This window comes from Anomaloglossus baeobatrachus, chromosome 3, assembly GCF_048569485.1.
Source record: "Anomaloglossus baeobatrachus isolate aAnoBae1 chromosome 3, aAnoBae1.hap1, whole genome shotgun sequence".
Classification (NCBI taxonomy): domain Eukaryota; kingdom Metazoa; phylum Chordata; class Amphibia; order Anura; family Aromobatidae; genus Anomaloglossus; species Anomaloglossus baeobatrachus.
The window spans coordinates 95,146,545-95,156,148 of NC_134355.1; positions in this window are offsets into that span (position 1 = coordinate 95,146,545).

The following is a 9,604-nucleotide window of genomic DNA, read 5'->3' on the forward strand; positions in this document are numbered from 1 at the left end:
GATTTTACGGTGAGTACACAAAAATCCTTCTTTCTCTATCGCTTTCATTGGGGGACACAGGACCATGGGACATCCAAAAGCAGTCCCTGGGTGGGTACAGGAGTAATCATACAGATTCAAAACATATCCAAACTCTGTAGGAATGCTCGTTGCAAAAGTATACCGGCTTATCATAGTGTGCGACAGCCGCTTGCTGTATCCTGGAAAAGGAATGAAAAACTTGACTACGCGGCGGCTCTGTAGACTTGCTTGGCTGACGCCTGGCGTCTGATTGTCCTAGACGCCCCAATTGCACAGGTGAAAAGGCTTTTACACCCCTCGGAGTAAACCTGACTCTGATCCTGCAGACCTCTGATATGGTCGGCCTGATCCAACTTGCAGTGGTAGCCTTGGACGCCGGCATACCCCTCCTGGGTCCAGTAGACAGGACGAATAGGCCGTCCAAGATGCAGAAGGGCGCGGATCTCGAAACATAACTCCTCCGAGTTCGCACTAGATCCGGTGTAAGCCGTGACCTCTCCAAGGATCGAATGGAGGCTGGCACGAAGGATGGAGCCACCATCACCTCATTCAGATACTACATCCGGTAGGAAAAAAACCTGAGACGGGTGCCGAACAATCTCGTCTTGGTGAAAAAACACAAGAAAAAAGTGACCCGCATGAGAGGGCTGACACAACAGACCTTCCTCTGATTGAAGTAACTGCCCTCAACAAAGCCACCTTCCCGGATATGCGAGAGATTGCGGATCGAACGGGGCTAATTAAAGAGACTCTAGAGCCAGCTGGAGGTTCCATGGTTCTAGCGGGGAACGACCTAGCGGTGCCAGATGGAGGACTCCTTGGATGAACGTCCTGACTTGCGGCAGAAATGCAAAATTTCTCTGGAAAAGACAGATAGAGCCGACATCTGCCCTTTGAAGGTTGCTGGCGAGAGACCCGCCTGCAAGCCTGACTGTAGGAAGGCCAGTAACACTAGGAGTGACAGATCCAGTGGAGATGAGTTGACGTTGACCTCACACTCTTGAAAGGAGACGTTTCCGGTGCGGTAGTAGATGTTTGAAGACGGAGGCTTCTGAGTTCTGACCATGGTCTGTAACACCTGTGGGATAAAGCCTGCCTGGACTAGTAGCCATGGTTCCACAGCCATGCGGTCAAATTGAGAACCCCTGAATATTGAAGGAAAAGAGGACTTTGCGACCGGAAGTTCCGACGATCTGGAAGCCACCATGGGGTGTCTGATGAGCTGCGTGAGCTCTGCGAACAACGCTTGCCTGGGTTAATCCATGGCAATGAGAGTCACTGGGATGCCCTCTGCTCTGAGTTTCTTGAGGACTCCTGTGACTTGATTGTTGAATCGAGGAGCCATCAGGTCCACATTCGGAATATCTCATCTGAGGCAGATCCCTTCGAAAGCCTCTCTGTTGAGGGATCATTCGCCTGCCGCCAGACCTTGCTGATATAGTCTGCTGCCCAATTATCTACGGCGGGGAAAAATGATTGCGGGCAAAATCTGGAGTGGTGAAGCTATGCCCACTGTAAGATCTTCTTCACCTATGTCATCGCCGTGACGCTCCTTGTTCCGCCCAGGTGATGTCCGACTGGATTCTGGATTGCGATTCTTGTATGAAAGGCTGAAAAAAATCTGTAGGGCTCGGAGAAAAAACTCTGATCCCTAAAAGAAAAAATTGATAGGCAGACGGCTCTCCTGGGAGGACTACCGACCGTGAGCCGTGTGATTCGGAACACCGCTCTCCAGTCAGAAGATTGTTATCGGTGGTGACTGCCTGCCAGTGTACTGGTATGAAAGACATTTCACTGGACCGATGAGGGCCGCTGGTTCACCACAAAAACGAGCGGCGGGTTCCCGGAGTCAATTGTATCCTGCGATTCAAGGTGAATAGAGAATTGTCCCATCTGTTCGGCCAAGTCAGCTGAAGGAGACAAAGGTGGAAGCGGCAAACGGAACCGCCTCTATTGCCGCCGCCATCCGACTGAGGACTCTCCGGCTTGGAGTGACGGAGGATCTGGCGGTCTCTTTGGAGGGACACGCGTCCTTGGATGGTAATGAACTCCATGCCTGGACAGGTAATCCTGCTGGCTGGAGTCAGAGAGGGCCTCTTCCGCTTGATGAGCTAGCCGAGTCGGGACAGGATATCTATGGTGACCTGAACACTTAGGAGACAGTCGCCAGAAAGAAGAACCCTGATCAACAAGGCGTCCAGGTACGGAATCACCAAAAATGATCGTCTGTTATTGCGAAACGCAGGAACATCTGTGCTGTAGGCAAATTAGGTGCGACCTGTATGTCCGACGATAGACTTGCTGAAAACTCTATTATGTACCCTGAGTCCAGTATCTCTCCGACCCAGGGGTCCGTGATCCAAGTCCGCCAGACGTGAATGAGATGAGACATGCGCCTCCCCCTCCACCTGGTCTGCGCCCGCGCGCAACGACCAAGAGTCATCTAGCGGGGTAGCGCTGTGATCCGGACGTCGTCTTTGATGGCTGGCGTGGCTGAGAAATGCCAGAAAGGCATGTATAACAAGGACAGGAACTTCCTGTTCCTCTGCGGGGGCCTGGTTTTCTTGTGTGTGTGGAATCAAAGCTCCTGTGATCTCGTCGATAATCTGATCCAGCCAGTCCCCAAACAGCCGACTTCCTGTAAAGGGGAGCGTTGTAAGTGATATCCTAGAAGCCGCGTCCGCATATCAGGCTCTGAGCCAGATCGCCCGACAGATGGCCCCCGTGCTGCCAGTCGCTTGCACTGCGCAGTAGGCTGCTGACAGATGCGATGAGTATGTACTCACCCGCCCGAGCGATCTGTGTAGCCGTGTTGAGAACTCCGGATTGCTTGATCCCGCGCGAAGACCGTTGTGGAGGTAGCTGCCCATGACATCATGGATGCTGCCGGACAGATGGCGGCGAAGGCAGCAGGAGTACCGTGCCTGCCGTCTGAAGACAAACTGAACGGGCCACTCTCTCGGTGTTTTGATTCGTGGCGACTCGGAGCGATGCCCCGTGCGGGAGAATTAGTATTGGAAGATGACAGACGGAAGAAAACAGAAGGGCGACCCTAGGCGAGCCTGCCCATTTCTTCCTGAGAGCCTCAGGGAAGGTGAAAAGTAAATCAAACGACTTACCATTGTTGGATATCTTGACCGGTTGTCGTCTGTGCTTGTATAGAATTTCAGCAAATTTTTGTATGGTCACCGAATTGCCTGTGTGCCCGCTTAACCTGTTTGAATGAGACATGCAAGCACTGGGTAGCCACAGAGTCCGTCTGCCGCTTTAGCGTACGACTTACCGCTTTGACCGGACTATCCACCCTACCTCTGACATCCGCCCTCTGATCTGGAATCAGCATCGAGGCTGCATCCGACTCTTCTCCTGAAAGAAGGGGTCGGCCGGTCTCGGAGCCGAGGAGCACTCGGAGTCTGGAGGTGATAGAGATCTCCGGGATGACTTGAGAGGAGACCCCTCAGGTTCCCTTCTGCGCTCCAGCAGTAGGGTCTGGATCAGACCGACTGTTGCCCAGAGCCAGCTGGACCGGGGGAGCATGGCCGGGCGTAGGGAGCGACTGCAACGCCTGCGCGATGGTCATAGACGCCCTTGGGGGAGAGTCCACAGACTGAGATAGGGGGTCTACCCCTCTGGTTAAGGGAGAGCAGCGGAGGTCGGGTGCTGGCGGTGACAGGATGGTTTGTGGCGCAAGCCGAGCAGCGGGGCGTAGCCTGGCTTGGGAGAATTTTACCTCGCAGGCTGTACAAGCATCAACAAGGCTATAAAGGGGCCCGGACTGTAAGGGGAGACTAGCGTTAGCCATGGCGCTTAGGAAAAAAAACACTAGTGACGCTAGGGGGGGGACAGGAGAAAAAAGGGTGAAAAAACAAAATTAAGAAAAATAATTAAAAAGGGGAAAGAAGCTATAGTCTGTTCCTAAGCGGGAACAGCACTCACCCAGGTCCTGTGTCCCACCCAGGTCAGCAGAGGTCTCAGAAACTGCGAGGCCAGCATTGCTGAAGAAAAAAACGCAGCCCTTCATTCAATTTTTTTTTTTTTTTTTTTATATAGTAGGAGGGCTGGCTGGCCTGGGACCGGGCAGGAACTGCAGGGGTCTGTTTGGGAAAAAGCACGCGCGCGCAAGCGGTGAGGCTGAGGACTGAGGCCTGAAGTATGCCAAAGCAGGGGACTAGAGTAGTGGGCGGCCCCCGGGAGCGCAGCGCTGAGCTCAGGGCAGTCTTACCTGTGTTCTGCCGGCGTCGCTATGATCCTCGGCCCCCTCCTGCCTGCCGGAGAGTTGTCTGGGGGGAACTGTCGAGCGCTCCTGCGCTGTGGCGACCACGATCCCCTGCCTGGGCCCAGGGAAGCAGTGAACGCTGGGGAGGCCTGGTGATAAAGAGCGCTCCTGCGCTGCAGCTGTGATCCTCTCCCTGGGGCCTGTCTCGTAGGGGATGCTGGGAGGAATGGGGGCGTGCTACAGGACTGAGCTGGCTGTCTCCGGGCAGAAGAAGAGGGGGGCGTGGCTGGAAAAAGCACGCGCGCAAACAGGGGGATGGAGCGCTCCGGCCCGAGGTAGGCCCAAGCCGGGGACTAAATTAGTGAGCGGCGGCCGCCGGGAGTGCAGCGCTGCGCGCGGAGCAGATCTTACCTGCGTCCATGCACGGCGCCCAGATCCACGGGTCCCGTCCTGGATGCTGCGGCCCCCAGTGAGTGCAGGCTGCTGCTGGCAAGTGCCAGGGGAGGGCTGCTGGGGGGCTGTGGTGGAGACTGCAGAGTGCTCCTGCGCTGCAGTGTCAGATCCTCTGCCTGGGCCCAGTGAATCAGGGAAGAACGCTGGGGGAGGCCTGGTGCTGTGGGCGCTCTTGCGCTTGTGATCCTGAACATCCGGTGAAGAGCTTCCTCGCCGTCTACACCCGAAACACCCCTTGGGACGGTACCATAGGGGTCGACGGGGAGTGAGCCCATAAACAAACGTGTGGGACCCCAAGCAGCCCCTGGAGTGGTACCGTGGGGCAGGAGGGGGATAGGGGCTGGCGTCTCGAGTCTCAGGGAACCCTGTGGACGATACCCCATAGGGAAAGAGCAGGCGAGGTTTCTCTCTGATGCAGGGCCTTTAACCCTGCAGAAGAGACAAAAAAAACGTAAAAAAATGAGAAGGCTGAGCGGCGCCGTATAGCATGAAAAAAAAACCCCGGAAAAAAAGGAATAGCCTAGGCTGAGGTTGGCCCACAGAGATATGGGCCCACATCAGCCTCCTACGACACTAAGCAAAAAACTGGCATAGATCCGCCTCCGGCTCAGGGTGTACACTGCTAGGGAGGAGCTAACTTTTTTTATGTCTACTTAGTGTCAGCCTCCTAGTCACAGCAGCATACACCCATGGTCCTGTGTCCCCCAATGAAAGCGATAGAGAAAAACCTCTTCCCACCATGCTGCTTAACGTTTTCGTAAATAGGTGAAAAACAAATGCCTATGGGCACTTCTCTTACTTGAAAAAATAAATACTGGTTAAGCATGAAAAAAATAGGGTTTCAAAAGGAAATCAATAGCTGTCAAAATAAATTCTTTGTATTCTTGTATTCACTGTAGCGGGAAAAAGGTTATAACTAGGGGTGATCGAATACATCAAATATTCGGCTTCATGAATATCCGATGAATAGTTCGCTACTATGCGAATATCCGATGTGCAATGTAAGTCTATTGGAAGCCCAAATAGTTCCGAATAGTAGTTATTCGGGTTTCCCATAGACTTACATTGCACATTGAATATTTCAAAATAGTCGAATAGCGGCGACCTATTCAGAAAATATTCGCAAAGCCGAATATTTGAGGTATTCGATCATCCCTAGTTATGAGATATCACTACTAAAGCTAGCTCACGCGGAATGCACTAATATAGCTTCACTATATCCCAAGACAAGAAATTATAGTATGCGGTTTCAAGAATGTGATGCTTGTTCAAATTCACCCGTGGCAAGTAACAAAATGAAAATCACACTTGCAATCAGATAAAAAGGGGAGGTGACCTAATCTTTGCATTGTGTGTCTTTGTGCCCTATACTAAGCATGGAGAACAGAGAGAGCAGAAGAGAGCTGTCTGAGGAACCCAAATTGTTGAAAAATATCAACAATATCAAGGTAACAAGTCCATCTCCAGAGATCTTGATGTTTGTCTATCCACACTGTGCAAGATAATCAAGAAGTTGACAACCCATGGCACGGTAGCTAATTTCTTTGGATTTGGACAGAGAAGCAAAATTGATGAAAGGCTGCAACGCAGTAAAGTCTGGATGCTAAATAAGCCTCCCCAATCAAGCTCCAAAGAAATTCAAGCTGTCCTGCAGGCTCAGTGTGCATCAGTGCCAGCGCGAACTATCCATCGACATTTGAATGAAATGAAATGCTATGGAGGAGACCCAGGAGGACCACACTGCTGACAGACATAAAGAAGGACTGCAGCTTGCCAAAACGTACGTGAATGAGGCCGACAAAGAAAAAAAACATAGTTCCTACAATCAAATATGGTGGAGGTTCAAAGCTATTTTAAGGTAGTTTAGCAGCCTCTGGCACGGTGTGCCTTGTCTGTGTGCAAGGCATCATGAAATCTGAAGATTACCAAAGGATTTTGGGTCACAATGTAGTGCCCAGTGTCAGAAAGCTGGGTTTGTGTCCTATGTCATGGGTCTTCCAGTAGGACAATGACTTCAAACATACTTCAAGAAGCCCCCAGAAATAGATGGACACAAAGTGCTGGAGAGCTCTGAAGTGGCAGCAATAACTCCGGATCTAAAGCCCATTGAACATGTGTGGAGAGATCTTAAAATTGCTGTTCGGAGAAGACGCCTTCATATATGATACCTGGAGCAGTTTGCAAAAGGAGAATGGTCCAAAGTTCCTTTTGAGAGGTGTAAAAAGCTCGTTGATGGTTATAGGAAGCGATTGATTGCACTTATTTCTCCCAAATAGTGTGCAACCAAATATTAAAAGTTGAGGTTGTGAGGATGATAATTTTGTCTGGAACATTTTTGGGGTTTTGTGTGAAATTATGTCCAATCTGACTTTTTTTCAATTCCAATACACACAAAGGAGAACAACATGTGTTTAACAAAATGTGTAATTGCAATAATTTTGTTGAAGAAATACTTCATTTTTGGGAACAATTTCAAGGGTGCCAACACTTTTCGCCATGACTGTATACTGGAGAGACGGCCTTATGATGTGTATGGGGAGCTTTACTTTAGTACAATTGTTCTAAAGCGGGCTTTACACGCTACAATATATTTAACGATGTGTCGGCGGGGTCACATTGTAAGTGACGCACATCCGGCATCGTTAGTGATATTGTAGTGTGTGAAACCTACGTGCGATTGAACGAAGAACCGTTAATCGCATACACGTCGTTCAATTACTGAAAATTGAACATCCGGTTGTTCAATGTTCCAGAGGCAGCACACATCGCTGTGTGTGACACCCCAGGAACGATGAACACAGCTTACCTGCGTCCCGCCTGCAATGCGGAAGGAAGGAGGTGGGCGGAATGTTACGTCCCACTCATCTCCGCCCCTCCGCTTCTATTGGCCGGCTGCCGTGTGACGCCGAACGTCCCTCCCACTACAGGAAGAGGATGTTGCCCGCCCACATCGAGGTCGTATGGAAGGTAAGTACGTGTGACGGGATTTAATAGTTTGTGCGACACGGGCAACAAATTGAACGTGCCGCACATGCGATGGGGGCGGGTACGATTGCATGTGTAATTGTAACAAGTAAAGCAAGCTTTAGCCAAGATAAAAACCTCCAGTGCATCCGCCACATGTGAACATACCCCAGTAAAGCTGCAGACTACGCCATGCTCCCCATAAGGGACAATGACATCTAATGGGAAAGAATTAAACCCATTAACGGCATTAAAAGGAAACCAGCCTAAGAGTACATTCACTGGGACAGTGATAGCAGAATACTTGCTGTATGGGCTGAAAACAAGAAGTTAACACTTGCTTCTATTGCCGCAGCTTCACTTTGTGGATGTGTATGTTCCAAATTGTGTCTGCATCTCCATCTTAGATCAAACTACACCTTTAAGGCCGGGGCCACACAGAGGACTACTGCGATCCTCTCAATGACACTCAGCTCATGCTGGCAGCACAGCGGGAGCAGAGTGTCATGCGAGTGTCACTGTGACTGAGGTCCAATCATGCGATCAGACCACAGCTGCAGGGGGCGGGCCGGCTATGAGGGGCAGACCAGCGCTGCGGAGGGGAGGGCCAGGGCTGAGGGCCGGCGCTGAGGGAGGGATTTTTCTCCCTCTCTCCTCTGTTGCCAGCTATTGCCATTCTTGCTCTGCACTTGCAGTACACCGGTGTACTGCAAGTGCAGTACAATTTTTCTTTTGCCCCATAGACTTGAATGGATGCAAGAGAAACAAGGATCGCATTACACCCGCAGCATGCTGCGATTGTTTTCTCGGTCCGATTAGGGCTGAGAAAATAATCGCTCATGAGTGCTGGCACACAGGCTAATATTGGTCCGAGTCGAATGCGATGTTATATCACATTCCATGCGCTCCGATTTTCATGCCGTGTGTCTTAGGCCTAACATTCAAAATTATTGTCACAGTTACATAAAGCTTAAAAAGGGTTGCCCAAGATGGAACTGGACACCCCCTATACATAAGTAAGCAGTTGGGGTCCTACACCCGCACAATCAATTGAAAACTGTTGCCGAATACTGAACATTCACACTCCCATTCACTTACATTGCCTTGCTCCAGCCGCTGCCGGAGCAGTTCTCAGATGATCAGTAGGGATGCCCGATGTCAAACCTCCCATAATCTCATATTGATGACCTATCCCTATCAGTCCTTGACAGTCAATTTAAAAAGGGAATATGTCCACAATGAACTGGTATTTAAATCTGTTTGTTTAAGGCAAAGTTATTTTTTCATTTTTTAGAATATAAAAAGTAATAAAAAAAAAAATAAAATTAAAATCTTGCAATCACACTGGCCATTAGGCCCAATTCTACACTTTTTCCTATTAGGCACAGAGATCAACAGCAATAAATTGACTGAGACCCTACTGAATTCTATTGAAATGTATTTAATGAGCATCTCTAAATTGTGGTGGCCGGCAGTGGTGACACGGCAAGCAGTGTATGGTGAATTCATCCCATGCTAATGATGAACAGACAGATGAGCAAAACCAGCCAAATTCACAACCTCTAATGCAGAGGTCTTCTGGCTTCTACCCTTTGCAAACACGCAGTAAAATTTGTATGAAGAGTTTCTTCTATGAATTTGCTGCAGATTTAAACTGGTTGCCTTAAAGGGAACCTGTAAGGTCAAAAAAGCGTTCTGACCTACAAGCAGGAGCCTGTGTGAGCTAGTAACACTTCCTATCCATCCCTGTGTTGTAATATTGTGTAATATGAAAGTAATAAAATACGTTTTATTACTTTCATATGTCCAATGTAAATAGCATAGGTCTCTAGCCCCATGAGTGTCACATCGTCCTGTGGGCATCTACATGCTTTCCATGATAATCACACCCCTCTGGGCATGATACCAAGGATTTAGATCAGCGACATCAGTTCTGCAGCTTCAGAATCT